This window comes from Ischnura elegans, chromosome 5 (genome assembly GCF_921293095.1).
Source record: "Ischnura elegans chromosome 5, ioIscEleg1.1, whole genome shotgun sequence".
Taxonomy (NCBI): Eukaryota; Metazoa; Arthropoda; class Insecta; order Odonata; family Coenagrionidae; genus Ischnura; species Ischnura elegans.
Window position 1 is genome coordinate 75,247,530 of NC_060250.1, and position 17,133 is coordinate 75,264,662.

A 17,133-nucleotide genomic window follows, 5' to 3' on the forward strand; every position below is an offset into this window, starting at 1 on the left:
TACACAATTATTAAGCTTAACCCTTTCTCTGTATTAACTTTTTTTTATAGAAACTTATATGGAGCGAAATCCATTCTACATGAAACCGTTTTCGAAATTGTTAGGCAGGAATAAGATTTGAGGCGAGAAAACCTCGTCAAACAATTTGTGAAAGCTGAAGAGTATTATTTATGCTAGATGAATATTCCAATGCATAATGTGATAGATAGCTGATGTATTTTAGGCATGATCTTTACTGAAAGAAGAGCCAGAATTTCACTACTGAGCATTGGAAGTAATTTTTTGTTACCTGTTATTATTGACGGAAAGTAGCTCTATACCGGAAATGCTGTGTTTTATTTTATATGCTCATCCAACTATTATTTTCCGGAAGCATGGAAATTGGAATTAGCTTTTTATCTATCAGTATAATTAATAATAATGACAATAATCAATAATAATATATAATAATAATAATTATTATTATTTTTATCATTATTCTTCTCCTTATTCATAAATTGTAAAATACATACATGCAATAAATAAAGCAGTTAAGTATAACACAGGTACCTACCCCTTAGGTATACCTAAATAGGGGTAACTATCATCCCTTAAAGCAGCGGCTGGTGCTGACTTATAAACATTAAAAAAATACATAATAGCACAAAAACAATTTTGACTATCAAATAAATCTGTGCTGTACAAGATCGGAGTAGAGAAAATAAAATTCAAGAACAATAAAAATAACAATACGAATAAAAAATAAACCATGAATTAAAGAAAAATAGAGAATTTTTAGAAAAACTTATAGAAATAATAACTGTTAACAATGAAAGTACAAAATTTACTTTTTGTGTCAATTATCAAATAAAATATTAAAATTTTCAAGATTATATAACAACGTTTTACAATTTTTCAATATTTTCACTCTCTTGGGAAATAACCTATTGTTTTAGTTTATCCAGAAACAAATCTATAGAGTGTTGACTCAATATTTCAACCGGGAAGGAACAGAACGATTTCGGTGCAAGAAAGGTCTAAGTCTGTTGTAAATCTTCATTTTTGGGTTCGGTTATAACCGTTCCTAAGACGAACAGAGGAATGTCTTTTTTTGACCTGAGTTTACTTGAATTTTACTTTTTTACTTCTTGAAAACTATTCGGCGCGTTTAAATTTTGCTGAACGGATTAAAGCCTCCTAATTAGATTGTCTTCAACGTGAGCAAAGATGAACTCTCATCATTAACATCCACGTTTTATTCTCCACACAGGTCCCTCCTCGCTCCAAAGCCGCTTCTGAGCCAGAGGTCTGTGTTTCTTCGTAGAAAAATACCTGGAATCGGTCGACAGAGGGCTGCACAATGTGCACATATATTATCCACGGTGATGCATTACCTTGCTGCAAAATAAACGGGAATACGCAGTGCACAGGTATTCAGATGTTTAGGGAATTCGCAATGGAAGACGTAGAGTAAAGGTTACATAACTTAGCCTCATTATAGCCTTCCTTCCTTCGCTTTCCTTTGAGAATTATAATTCGTTAAATTTTCCCAGAAGCATTTACGAGATTTTTTTTTCATCTAGCCTTTTCCTTTTCAAACCCGAGGAATCTATTTGTGTCCTCGTGCGGGATTAGTTTTCCCACAAACCACATCTGTGCTTGCGGCAAGGCAGTGGGAGTCCTTAAAAGGACTGAAATTAATTGAGAGATAGTGTGAATACTGTCTTGCCTGCGGTTGACACTGGGGTCGCATCCATTTCTATGCTAGAAATCAAGGACTTGCTTGCCTGATATCGCGATGGGTCTATTATGCATGTCTCTGGCATGAGAGATTGACTCGTAAACTAAGTTGGAGTTTTTTTTTCGGTAGATTCAAACTCATTCATATCTTACGAAAACATGTCATACATTTTTGGCTTGAAACAATTTCTTTCCCCGGAAGCAGCAGTTTTTCATGGTAGTTACTCCTCGAAGACAACTTGGCTTACAAAACTGTGGTCAGTCATGCATGCAGAATTTGACCCAATATTTGCAGTCTATAATGATGTAGTTTGACTTTTTTTAAGGTTTTTAAAATGTGAGATAACAACTGAAGATGTTAGGTTTCGATCACGACGATAAAAATAGGTGCTCTTTCGCGAATTTTACTTTATATAATGTTTTTCATGAATAGTATGTGTGTGCCTTTGGCATTAACTCATAAAAAATCTTCAATACATTCCTATAATATTATTGGACTCGCCTAGTTTCAACAAAATTCTTGTCATTATCGAGGTTGAATACCAACAGTGAACGACACTGATCGGTGATTTTCCATTTGCTACGGCTTTAAGTTTGTGTTACAGATTCGTCCTAAATTAGTTGATAGTAATTTTTTTCGTTCACTGAACCGTTCCGCATTTTGTTTAGCACAGAAGTAAGGATGGGCTGCTGCCAATATTTTTTCTCCAACTGATGGTACCATTGGAGGTTTGGATGAATTGCTTCAGGAAATTTTTGGCACCCACCCAATGAAAAATTCGTATTTACACGTGTGTTAAAATCTTATAAGTAATTCTTCAGTGCATATTTGTAGTATATCATGCCATAATTTATAGCCTATCATATCATGAGAAGATTATGCGTTACTTCTATACCGAATATAGTCTTGTGTATGCATAGTGTGGTGCCGTACAAGCCAACAGTGATTCATTGAGATATCGCGTCGGGTGGGTGTTCTATATATAGTTAACCATTTCACCAAAACAAGATCTACTTACGGCGGGAAATTTAGACAAAGAAATAAGGATAAATTTATGCTTCTCTACGGAAGTGAGACATGGACATTGTCTATCATGTCCATTGGACAATGATAGTAGCGGAGAAAGCAAGGGTAGAGGCCTTCGGAATGTGGTGCTACAGAAGAATGATGAGGTTCAAATGGATAGACCGAGATATTAGTGAGGAAGTCCTAAGAAGAGTAGGGGAGAAGAGAAGCCGCATGAAAACATTGATTTGAAGACAGAACAACCATGAACGCCGTATTTTGAGACATGATGACCTAATGAAGTCGATCATAGAAGGACAAGTAGATGGCAAGAACCGAAAAGGAAGATAACGAATGAAATATATGGAATGGTTAAAGAAGGATGAGAAAGAGAAGGAATACGCAAGAGTGAAAAGATTAGCTGATATGAGATTTAAGTGGACTGGTATTTCAGACTTATCTTAGGATTGTTTACCAGTGATGATCATATTCGCTGGTCCTGTGTGATTTTAATGGCGATAATTGGCCGTCTATATAAATTGATATCGGGAATGGAAAGAAACATAAGAGTGCTGTTAGTCGCCTAGACCCTTTATAGACCGAAATAACATACCTTTTATTATTTTTTTGCATATCCTATTTAATTCACGACTAATTAAGAGATTTAATGAAAGAAAACCTGAACAAAAATTTTTCAATGCGTTTTCAAACATGTTCCCAAATGGGAACACACCACAAAACTTTGCTATTGCTTGAAAAAGAAATATACACTTGACCATAAAACTAAGTTTAACAACGTATCATATTTTTTTACAGTACAAGTCGAGGTGTAGTACCCAGCAGCCATTGCTACGCGTGAGCCGGCACGTAGGCATGCTAGTCCAAAGTGCAAGTCTATGAGATCACCCGCTCGTGATCGGCGGATGTCGGTCCAGGGGTAGATAAGAGGGTTTTTTGGACCTTCCCTGGGGGAAGATTAAAAGGGTATGCCTAGCTTGGCTCGTGGCTGAGTTGTGGCGTGGCGACTGGCTGAGCTGGAACGGCCAGGAGGCTGGGGACATATTTGTTCATTCGTAAAGGGAATAAAGTCACTGCTTTTTTTATTCAGAGTGACTCCTTTTATTTCCGGTACCAGATCCTTCCATTCGAGAGACGTTCGTATTGTCGCTAACATCTCGTTCGAAGACGAGCGGGATACGACAGAGGAGGTATACATTTTCGATGGCCGTCCATCCTCCCATTGAATTTCAACGGGTTGCCACGCTTACGCTCGTTCAATTGAATAATTCACAACAGTAGACCGTGCTGAAAAAAAAAGTTAAGTTAAAAACAATGAAGTTGGTTCTCCTCGACTTGCGCGTTCCTGAATAAAAATAAAAATTGAACCATCTCCCAAGATTAAGTTTTTTAACAGCCACCATAATTATGATCGTTAATATATTTGCCTTGAAAGTAATCCAATTTAAATATTTATTATGGTAAGAAATCGTGGAACACTAAAAAAGAACTTATTACTGAATTTATCTTAATCTTATCTTTTGGATAAATGAGCATTTGTTACTGGAGAGCGAGTGTAGGGAAAAATATCGAATAAACCGCATACTCACTACAGAGGTGATAATAATAACCGATTTTGAAAAGGCATAATAGGGTAGTTTCCTTCATCAAAAAAAAAAAAACGAAAAGCATTGATTGCGATTCGTTACCCACCATTAGTGTATTCATAATATACAAATTATTTGGTTTTAGAAATACCGGTTTAGACGAATGGCAATGGTCCATTTTTATCCTCATTTGAAAACGGCCAGATTGGCGCCCATGCGATGCCACTCCACGTGACGTCACAGGGACCTAGTTTCTATACGAATAGATAGGAGTTTTACATCGTCTGAGATTACCAATGCATTCATGAGGCACAGAGCTCAGGGAAACATGTCTTAATAATCACCTATTAAAACTGCCTAAGGTCAGAAAGTTTTCCTCGTTTGATATGGTATTGATGTCTCCATGTTCCTGGGTTTCACCGCGTGGATTATCTTTGTGACGACAGTTTCGGTGACGACATTCCTCTGTGACGCCGGTTGGAACACCGGCGAAACTGTCATCACAAAGAAAATCTACGCGGTGAAACCCAGGAACATGGAGACATCATCTAGACAACGCCGCGGAAAACTACGCATGATATGGTATTAATAATCCTTATTTAAGCCAAGCGCTACCAGCTAGCCTGGCACTCTGCTACCTGCTAGCATCCTGCATCGTATCAGCGCTCAGAGCCTCGCCCCAAGGTCACCTCACTTGCGGCAGCGGGAACCAGAACGACGTCACACGGGAGTTTTCCCGGCATTCATACTTACCCGTCGCGTTTTCGCGCGCTTGAAATTTTTCACTTTTCATTTAATCACGAAAAATAGATATCGTCATTTAAAAATCTAAAAGCGTGAAATACGTACTCCAGGAGTAAAAATCTTTCGATTTTAGCAATAAAAAAATAATAGGAAACCACCCTATTGAGAATGGATATCTTTAAGAGCAACACAGAGAACATAATATTAGATCCACACTATATTTCCAGGTCCGATAGAAGCGATAAATTAAGAGAGATGTTTTGCCGAACGTATACAAATGGGAACAATTTTTTTCCCCGAACCATGAAGGACTTTAATAAACGCTAGTCCCACCTTCGTTATTTCTTCATTAACGACCAATGCATGCACAAGTAATGTGATTCACTTTAAAAAATACTTCCATACTTTATTTACATAACAAAAACGATAAAAGTAACCACATATACGAAATATAATTTTCGTGAAATTTTATAAATCTGTTCTGAAATGGGAACATTGGACTATAAGCGGTTAACACTAGAATCGCTGAACTTTCCAACCCCACCAAAACCGCGGCATGGGATTTTTTTTGTCCCATTGACAAAATACGCTGATCCTGTCATGTTTAAGTATAATTGACGGTTTTTTTGTGGTTTGTGTGAACAAAACACATGTTTAGGTAATGTTTAAAACGTTTTATTAAGTATAAATAGGAATACAGTAAACTTATTTTGAAGCGTGTTGGTTGGAAGCTCAGACCTGCAGACGCGCCGGGCAGAGGTGAAGCGGCCGGCGCTGCGTGAGTAGGCGGCTGACGCAGTGCACAGATTATTCCCTTCTGCGCTTCTAACTGGCAGAATAACGGTATCTGTGCATCGATCCCCTTCGTAATAAACTGTTATTATGCTAAATAAGTGCACAAAAAATAACTGAAATTGTATGTTATCCCCATATGGGACAAAAAAGTCCCGCGGTTCTAGGTAAATCGTCGTTTTTCTCGCGAACCAAACATCGTACAATATTTTCGATATGACCATTCGAAATAGCATACAAAATGAGTAAAAGTCAGTGAATTTCAAAGGGATAAAACCACTAGTACATGAATGGCAAACACTTGCAAAGGGCGATGGGACAAAAAAGTCCCGTCCGCGGTTCTAGTGTTCAGAGAGGAACTTGAGAGTAAGTCGAAGGTAAAGGTGAATGTGAGATAAAAGCCGTGGCAATCTAACCCTAACACTTCAAAGTTACGGAAGTAGATGTCATATGAATGAAAAGCTGGCTCGGGCATCGATAAGGAAGTTTGAAGAGGAGGGATATCGGGTGGCGTGAGGAGGTATTATTGGAAAATCATCATTTTTCCGCGGTAACTTTTTTTATTTACAAAGGAAATCTATCTCTTAGATAAATCGCTTCGTGAGAGATTAGCCGTTAAAAGCTGCCCTCTTTTGATTAAAGGGGCGTTGGAAGAATCTCATTTGTGAATAAAAATGCGAAGGAAGTCAAAGATCTTGAGGATGTTTCGTCCAAAAACAATGAGGTCGTTTCTCCATGACTTGCGCGTTCCTGTATAAAAATAAACACTGCACCATCTCCCAATGTTAAGTTTTTTAATAGCCACCATAGTTATGATTGCTAATATATTTGTCTTGAAAGTAATCCAATTTAAAATTTATTATGGTGAGAAATCGTGTAACATAAAAAAAGAATGTGTAACAGAAATCCTAAAACCGAGTGTCACGAAGTAGTTTCTTAAATTCCAGCACAGTCTACTGTTATGAATTATTCAATTGAACGAGCGTAAGCGCAGCAACCAGTTGCAATTCAATGGGAGGATAGACGGCCACCGAAATTTTATAACTCTTCAACTTGTACTATGAAATAGCGAATTCCTCCCTTTATATATGAAAGCGATACTCTCATTGGCTGACAGAAAGGAGGGCCGTGATTAGCTCATTTCAAATTTAGACTACCAGAGGGGTGCCAACTTCGTAGGTTAAAGCAAGGAGAATTTGTGTTTGTGTTCGATAGGTGGAGTTGGAAGTCGCAGAATTCTGCCATATATTTCATTCTTTTTGAGGAACTGGTGTTTTGTGTCAAACGAGTCCATAAATCTGCGAGAATGGTATTAAGGAAACTCCTTTGACTATTATTATTGTTTGTAATATTTGATTATTTTACTGTTTTCAGCTATTTCGAGGAGGGAAAAGGTCACATGCATTTCACGGAAACGGGACAGGACTCATGGACAAGGATTTCTTTACTCATGGTGAGTGAATTTTTACTTTTGAGTTACTTCGATATATTTTGAGTTATATATTTATTTACTGGCTCATGTATGAGGAGTCGGCGTCAGATAGAAGCGGCACTCCGGAACATTTTCAAAAGAGTTATCAATTTTTCCAAGAATAATACCGTGTTGCTGTTTTGTAATTTCGAAATCTGTTTATTGAAACATTGAACTTTTGCTGACTTTTCTATGTTCAACTATTGCTCTCCTCATTGCCGTGTCTGTATTGCGATTTATTTATTCAGCCACGGGGCGTTGGGGCTTTTGCAATCTTATTTTGTAAATCGTGGGATACTAAATACAGAGGTATATTTTTCGAAGACAAATTAATGATATTAAATAAAATACGTAAGTTAGAAAAGATAACCTGAGAGTAGAGTTAAGTGGAGAGCTTTTTCAAACCAATCTTCGGATTGTTGACCAGTGATGATCATATTAGCAGGTCCTGTATGATTTTATGGCGACAATTGGCCGTATTTATTAATATACATATTATATTTTGTATGTTGGGAATGGAAAGAAGCATTAGAGTTCTATCAGTCGCTTTAAGAGAGGAACTTGGAAGTAAGTCGAAGGTAAAGGTGAATGAGAGATAAAGGCCTTGGCAAACTAGACCTAATCATAGGTTCGTAGAACCTTCCTCGCTGGAATTCTCTGATCTGTTATCAGAAGCATCGCTGGGTCCTCTTGGCATGGGTTAAGGTTTTCGTGTGGTTAGTGTTGGTAATAAAAGCATAAAAGTAGTGAAAATGGCATGATTTCGTCCTTCAGACTTTACTTTGTTCAATTCAATTTCAATAAAGGTTTATTTCCATACTGCAGTGTACATGAACATATTTACATCGTAAGGTAGAGTATTAGTTATTTACAGAGGTGAGATTTGTTTCTTATACTTATTTCCAGGGGCGGTCTGGCCAGGTCGGCTGATCGGCAATCGCCGAGGGCCCCGAGCTTAGGGGACCCCCAAAACGCTCGCGTATATCATGAATCGTATATAAAGCTAAGAAAAAAATCAGATTACTTGAACCAAAGTTTTTTTGCAACCATAAAATAATAAGTTGTCATTAATTGCTTCATTCAAAATATACTAAGAGTAAAAAGATTAAGCAAAAAAAATATTGAAAATAAAGGTGTCAGAAGATAAAAGAGAACCTGATGCTTTTTGAAAGGGTCTCCTATCAGCTAATCTTTTAACACCTACGAAGAAATACGTGTAGGTGTGAAAAGATTAGCTGATAGGAGAATTGAGTGGAGAGCTGCGTCAAACTATTCTTAGGTTTGTTGACTAGTGATGATGATGAATTCGAAAAAGATTATTTTCGAGGTTTTTTGTAGATTTCAGTGAGGTTTCGAGGAGCAAAATTACTAAATAGGCAATCAAACCATAATACCCTATTAAACTTTTTAAGCTGTGAAGTCTCCACAATACATTTTCTTACGATTGCTACTTTGTCAATAACTTTTATCGAACCAAAATAGCGTCACAATCGATATCCGGGAGTACAATTTGCTAAAATTTTCCTGGGGAGGACTGCCGAATCCCTCGGTACGGAGGGCCACATCATTAGCCCCAGCCGAGGGCTCCAAAGCACTCCAGACCGACCCTGCATATTTAGGTCGTGTGTTGTCTCTGTTTGATCGAAGCAGTTTTTTGACCAATTACGCAGCTTTCCTTTGTATTTTATCGTGCATACAGGTAGTGGTCACGCCGCTGCAGATTTGTTTTCAGGGTACAAAACAAGAATGTTACAAAAGAGGATCCTCAAGTCGGCCCCTAAATGTGTTGTCACGTACCGCGCATTGAAATGGGTTTGCAAAAGTCGCCACTCGCGTCGCTGGCGGACAAAGTGATCTGAGTTACATGGGGAAATAAGGTATAATAGGGTGGTTTCCTATTTTTTTAATTGTCAAAATCGAAAGATTATTACTGTCACATTATCTGTCGCGCCGAAGGCGCGTTCTATGCTGTACCGGTAAACCATGTTTACCACAACCAGCCAGTTTACAATTCAATGGGATTTTTGCGCATATGTTTATGTTGTTTGGGGTAGTGTGGGTTAGCGTTAACAGAAGCTTACATACTAAACAGTTGATTATACACAAATGAAATATGACTTGTAAAGTATACATTTTATTTTATTATTTTTGGAGATTATTTAGGTAATTTATAATTATGTACTTATTTTTTCATTTTTAATCGTTTTGTAATTATTATATTTTTTTTTAGATCTTTTCAATTGTTTTAATTTTCTCTCTTTTTTTCAAACATTTTATCTTTTTGTTTTCTTCAATTGTTATATTTTTTCTCCAAAAACACATTGATTGTTACAAATTCATTTGAAAGTAATAATAAACATAGCTAATCTAGAAGAAGGAAAGACATAAGATAGACTCATAGAAAAGTAATTTGCAAAGGCAGCGTATATGTGGTGGGAACGTTTGGATTGTAGTTCCAAATGTCTGTAAGCAGTGTATTATTAGTCTCCCCGAGCCTGGATTTAAAATTTTTAACTAAATGATTAATGAAATCGTTGATCGATGGTATTCGTAGAGCACAGCGAACTTCATTCATATTGGTTAATTTTGAAAGGTTCAGTAGGAGGCGAAGCGATTTATTTTGAAAAAATTCTAGTTTGCTTCTGATGGTTTTATTTCGTGCAAAAATTTCACAACCATAAAGAAGGGAAGGACGGACAATTGAGACATATAGTCTGGCCCTTGATTTATGTGGTAACGGCGACGTATCGGAACATAGGGAATATATTGCCTGTCTTGCAATAGTGGCTCTTTGTAAGCAATATTGCAAGTTATTACTCCTGGAGCAGGTATTTAACGATTTTAGATTTGTAAATGACGATATCTTTTTTTCGCGATCAAATGAAAAGCGAAAAATTTCAAGCGCGCGAAAACGCGACGGCCAAGTATGACTGATGAGAAAAGCCCGTGTGACTTCATTCTTTTTCTGGCTGCCGCCGTGTGATTCCACCCTGGTGCGTAGCTTTTTAATGCTATTCCTTTACTTTATAAAATAAAATATTGGAAAAAAGTGGATCGCGTTGCAGTCATCACCGCGCCGTGCACATTTTTGAAAACCGATTAAAATGCGACCGAAGTGGCAACAGAAATCAGCCTTCTGCAGGATTGAATTAGGCCTCCTCTATGCAGTCTCCTTGGAACGAAAATTGGAAAAAGTCGAAATGGGATGTAGAACCCTGTTAAATGCCTCCAAAACTTGCCAACTTTCACTCGGCTGGAGATGGAGTAGAATGTATACACTCTCGAGCATCAAGTTATCCGAGTGTGGCTATGCTCGACCGCTCACTCGCCTTGAATCGAGTATGAACGGATTCGGGCGACTCGGCTTCTGCTTCGGCGTTCGCTTTCCAATTGGCTTTGTCAGTAGCTGTTAGCAGCGTTCTGAGTAGCTGCCAAAAGTGAGGCACGGGCGACCAGGCCACTATGACTATGCTCGACGAATCGTCGTCGAACGTAGCCGTGCTCGGCTGCAAGTTTCCGATTACTCCGCCAGAGTGCTCCGGGCTCGTCGCCCAATTCTTGGTCAAAATCGTGGAATGGGAAACGATCCACTCGCATCCGACCGATTGTGGCCGAGTGTGGAAGCCGATCCGCGGTGCTCTAAAGGCCGCTATACACGGTGAATGATCATGCTGAACGATCACGTGATCATTCACAGGATCATGCGAGCAAAATAGAACATGTTCTAATTTTCACTGAATGATCATGCGCGTGAAGGTTCATTCGCGAATTGTTTCGTCATACACGGTGAATGATCATGCTGAATGTTTATGCGAATGAAATCATACACCGTTTATAGCGGCCTTAATGGTATGACCAAGGAGACAGCAAAGAGGAGGTCCAATTCCATTCCGAATAAGGTTGATATCTGTTGCCAATTCGTTCGCATTTTAATCTGTGTCCGCGGCGCGTTGATGAACAATGCGTTCCACTTTTTTCCAACATTTTGCATCATAATGGTTGTGGTTACGAGGAATAGCATTGAAAAATGATGAATTTGATAGATGACATCATCATGTATATAAATTCCGACAAAAACTCATAATTATACCTTATTTTCCCGTGAAACTCGGATAATTTTGTCCGTCAGCGGCGCGAGTGGCGCTTTTTGCAAACCCATTCAAATGCGCGGTGGGTGACAACACATTTAGAGGTCGACTTGTGGATCCTCTTTTGTGATATTCGTGGGTATGACGATTGAGTGTTAACGCAGTTGTGGTAACTTGACTGCTGATGCATATTCAGGGTGAAGGGCAAGGGGACTCCTTTAAATGATTCTCAAGAACATGGCAGTTAAGTGTTATATTTGTCGTCGTTTCGCGCGCATTTTATTCGGCGGCACCACTATGCATCGATATCTCGTTCAGTGTAACTTTCGACTTTAACCTTAGTGAAAGTGGTCTTATTTAACAAAAGAAAAGAAAACTATGTACTTATCCACCAATTTATTCTCGCGGCACAACTAGTTTCGACGCAGCGGCGTCATCATCAGGTACAAAGGTTACAAGCATAAAATACATCATTATGTATATCATGAAAGTGATGTGATTTCAGTGGGGGAGGAAGTAGGTAGGTGGAAGGGGTGGCTGGGAAAATCACAGAACGAGGTGATTTGGAGTTGTGAACGGTTGGTGAGAGTTGGAGAGCGGCGGGGTGTAGAAGACCGTTGGCTGGGAGTTACGAAGGATTATCGGTGACTGAGGTAATGACGGGTGTGTCCGTAGAAGTCTTGGTTTTATTTAGTTTAAAATCTTCCCCTGCGGGTAGATCGCTGGGCTACTAGTCGAAGGATTCTGGGTTCAAATCTGGATCGAATCCCTTGGACATCCCCTAGCAATAATGCAAGTGGTGCGAGACTCTCGACTACCCGAGAGTCTCGACGGTCGAGACGAGAATTTAATTTCTCGGCATTGTCGGGACGAGACTCTCGGCGCGGCGAGAGTCTTGACGAGAGTCGAGAAGTCTCTCCCCTTCGAGATTTCTCAACACCCGTCGAGACTCCCGGCTCCCCGAAAAAAATAAAACTATTTCTAATTTAGGCATTAAAAATAATTTAACAAAAAGACTATTTTAAGACATCTTATGTATTTCCAAAACTAAAAATAGTTGTAATATAAGATCGACATTGACTACTTAAGCATATTATATTATTTAATTAACAAAAAGTGACAGGTAAACATGAACCTTAGTTACCATAAATAAGCATTGCAAAAAGATATATAAAATTCTATAGAATTAGGCTATGATCTCTTCTTTTTTGTTAATTTACCAATGAATGTTTCTTTTTTATTATATTAATATAATAGGAAATATTGATGTAACCCATTGACATGCCTAGTATCCAAATTATATGCTCAATTTCATTTTAAGCCTTGATAATGGTCTGTAAATACATAAACGGACACGTCAGCAAAATTTATGTTTCAATTTAAAGACCTACATTCCAAGATTCAAATTTTATATCAAATGTTGAGGTCAGGAAAAGGAATTTTTTTTCAAAAATCTCGTTGGGAACTCAATTATCATCATGCACACTCTTCAAAAATTGGATGCTGAGGGTAAATCATTAAATAAAATATTTTTATAATGTGAATTAATCCGTAAAAGTCGTAAGGGATACCTTATTAAACTCTATCATTGCCTGATTGCGGTATTCATCGGAAATTCTCACCTTGCCTGGGAGTCTCGACCGGTGTCGAGAAATCTCGAAGGGGCGAGACTTCTCGACTCTCGTCAAGACTCTTGAACCCAGCCGAGACTCTCGCCGCGCCGAGTCTCGTCCCGACAATGCCGAGAAATGAAATCTCGTCTCGACCGCCGAGACGAGACTCTCGCGCACTTGTAACTCGAAGATGGAGCCAACAATGAACAAATATTAATACAAATCAGGCCCGTGCTGGGCCGCCGGGACATATCCCCATACGCCCTTCAGCCTGGAAATCTTTGACGCCCCCCGGTAGTCCTCCTCATGCGTACATCCAACGACTTGATCGATGGGTTTTTCTCTTTCATAGGAAAATCCTCCAAAATCGTTGGTACATTAATGGCTGATGCCGGGTTTCGCTTGCCAGTGGGCCCTTTCCGCTTCTATAGCGGTAAGGTGTTTACCCCGTCCCTCCCCTTCCAACCCTATCCCTATCTCAGAGGCGTCGACGGGCTCCTATCGCGGCGGCGCCTCTTTCCTTGTTCCTTCCCATCCGATCCCCTACCCGGGAGTGCGGGCGTATAAGTCTACATCTACATAATACCCCGCAAGCCGCCTAAAAACGTGTGGTAGGGGGTGTTAGGACATCAGCCGTTTACTGATAAAAACAATGAGGAGCTCTAACGAAGTTGGGACTAGCGTTTATTAAAGTCCTTCATGGTTCGGGGGAAAAAATAATTCCCATATGTATCCGATATCGGCATTTCGACCTGTAGACGCGTCCGACATCCACCGCTCGCGACTCCAACACGCACAGTGTGCGCGAAAGGAGTCGTGTGCCCATGGAGTCCGACTCCTACCGCACACGACTCCAACGCGCACATTGTGCGCTGAGGGAGTCGTCAGCGCCGGGAGTCTCGACTTCGCCTCGCACAATTCCAGCGACATTGTGCGCGAAGGGAGTCGTATGCGTAAGGAGCCGACTTTAACACGCACAATGTGCGCGGAGGGAGTCTTGTGCGGTATGCGGAGGGGAGGAAGTCGTGTGGGGTCTGCGGAGGGGAGGGAGTCGTGTGGGGCCTTCGGAGGGGAGGGAGTCGCGACGGTCGCGACTCACCAAATAAGACCCTCTCGCCTCACATCGCTATCTGAGTATTTATGGTCGCACATTTGAACTGACTCACTCGCACAGTGCCCATCACTTCGTCCTATCCGTCTTCCCTGTTGAAGCTTCTGGGTGATTTGGTGATCTCAATTGACTCCTTTATCAGCCTGGGATGAAGTCTTCCTATTTTTGGCTATGATTTTGCCTCCATCAAAATTTTGTCGTGTTCGGGTTCGCTCCAGGCATGTTTGATGATTGGCTGAATTTCTCATTCTGCGTTGCTTGTGTTCCTAATGGCGGGTGTTTATGGATCTACATTAGGGTGGTGCGAAAAAACTCAAGTTCCAAATTTCGTGTCGTAATAGTGCGGAAAAGTTGCGATACGTTAGTACAAGAAAAACAAAAAAAGAATTATTAAAATCGGACATCATCTTCCGATCCCGCAAAGCACCTGAAAAAATGACAAAAATGAAAAAAATTGTTTTTTTTTTCGTTGTAAAAAAATTAAATTAAATTAATATCTTTTAACGCTATAGCAAAAAATGATTACAAATAGCATAGGGTATTATTTATATAAGCATATTTATGGCTTTTAACTGTTATTACCGATTGCACAAGATCATTAAAAATGTATAAAATTTGCAATTTAGCCGATTTTTCAGAGTTGTGTCATAATAACTTAAGGTAATATTTTAGTCTAAAATACATGTTTGATTATGCAGCTCTTCCTTTGTTTATATATGATTTAATAATATTTAAACAACCCTGGACTCACCGCGGAGAGGTGGCTGCACTTTGAGTTCTACCCACACCCTCCATCCATCCAACCAATGAGGGTTACTGCTTCTACAATATTTAAATTTTTTGTCCTTCTTTTAAATTTTAACTTTTGAAAACTACTTTGTACTGCGATTTAGTGGTAAGGTCTGGCATAATGGACCTTGATTTGAATTAGCCCTAATAAATACATCTCTGGATCGATAGCCACAAAGCTTAAGGGATGCCTCCGTTACCAATTTCACACACGGCTCCATTGCTTGCGTGTGATATGGGAAGTTATAATATCCCAATCTTGTTTATCGCCAGATTCAATGAAGGAAGCTATTTCTTCATTAGTAACTATTCTCATAAGAAGAGGTGGAGTAGATAGTTTGACTACATTCCACTCAATCGATTCCATATAGTTAGTTATTTCGAAGTTCATGGTAGGAGTAATGAAGTTGACGATAAGTTTGCCTTTTGGTTAAGTCTGCCTGGCTTTAAATACTCTTTTTAGCCCCAGCTCTCTAATGTGCCTTCTGTAATCAAAAACCATCGCCATCAATACATTCTCTTCGTGATCAAAGTTAGAGTTCCGTTCAATAACAGGGAATACTACTTTCTTTTAATATCCAGGTATGTATCGAGAGGTTTCCTTTGCTCTGTTCACACGAGCCATCTAGCATGTGAAAATGGTCCAGTATCCCGGTTTGCTAAGTCATTTGGAAAGTCGCCACTTGTGATTGCTTGACTAATGTCAATAAGGCATCTTTGGTCCTTGCTCAAAATTTATCTATCAACTTGTAGAATTTCGCATTCAATTGTTTGGAAATGCAGTTTGGAAGCTTTCCATAACCATTCATATTAGTCCAATTGGCCCACTAAATGATTTTTGGCCACTTGTTTCACCATTTAAATACTGAAAAATATGACAAAAGTAATTCAATGAAATGAAGTAACCCAACTGCCCACTGCAGCGGGTGTCATTGGTGTTTTACGAGCTTTCTAATAGTGCAACCTTTCCATCTAATGTTGATGTTCGTGCCATCACAGCAAACTAACTCTAAGAACTCTAATGATACTCCTTGATCAGAGAGATAAGATAGTATGGAGACCACTATATCTTTATCAGACCCGGAGCTTGGAGAAACATTACTCAAATACACAAAAGCCCGTTCTTTTATTAGAGAATGGTGTTCCGCTATAACTGTCCGACAGTACTACTACTACTAATAATAATAATAATAATAATTTATTACTCCTACATTTGTTTTTACATCTTAATACACTCCTTCGATTCAATCATTTCTATTACTATGGTATTGTCTACCCTTCCGTCAAAGTATAACCGTGTAGCTCACCTAAATCAAGATGGATTTGCTATAAATCGCTTATAATATTTTTCTTTTCCCTTTTAATTCTACATCGGTCAATGAACTTAGAAGTATATTCTTCAGTTATAACACCAATGTCTACAAGTGCACTTGATGCTATAGCAGCAGCTGTACGGTGAGACACATTGATCACAATGAAAAGCTGTACTTTGGAATTTTACCCTCATTTGCCATGGTGATTTATATTTTTTTGGATGTACTAGGCATGTAATCTTCCCAGTCAACAAATTTCTCCTTGATTGTTGAACTTTGCGTTGCGTCATTTAAAACCTTAACATCTTCACTTTCGATTTATATCGATCGTGGTTCTCTGGTTTGGAGCCGAGTGGAAGGCATAAACCAGAGGCTGCGTCGTTTCTGCACGGACATCGGAGCCTCCTTCGTGGACCTTAGGCCGGCAATCCGATCGTGTCGGATCCCTCTGAACCGTTCGGGAGTCCATTACACGGCCGAGTCGGCTAGTCGTGTAGCGAGTAGCATAATTGAGCACTGTAGGTCTTTTTTAGAGTAGAGAGTAGGGCAGAGTGTAGATATATTAGTGGGTTGAAAAATAAAGGGGTAAGTTCAAAACTTTTCACAGACAAAGATTCTTCCAGAAATGAGAATAGAGAAGTAGAGAGAAAAATCAGCGTTTCAGGTATTACATTTAAGCACGAGAAGCATCAGTCGAGCAACACGTTCAAAGGCAGTCAAGGCTCAAGTCATTTTGATAGTGTGTCAATAAGACATGCATTTCCATTTATCAGCGGTATAGAGCCTGTGAATAGTCTATTCGACAAAAGCAAATCAGAATTATTCCCGAATCGCAATAATACTAGTTCCGAAGTTTTAATCGTGGCTGTGGTTAATTGCCGTA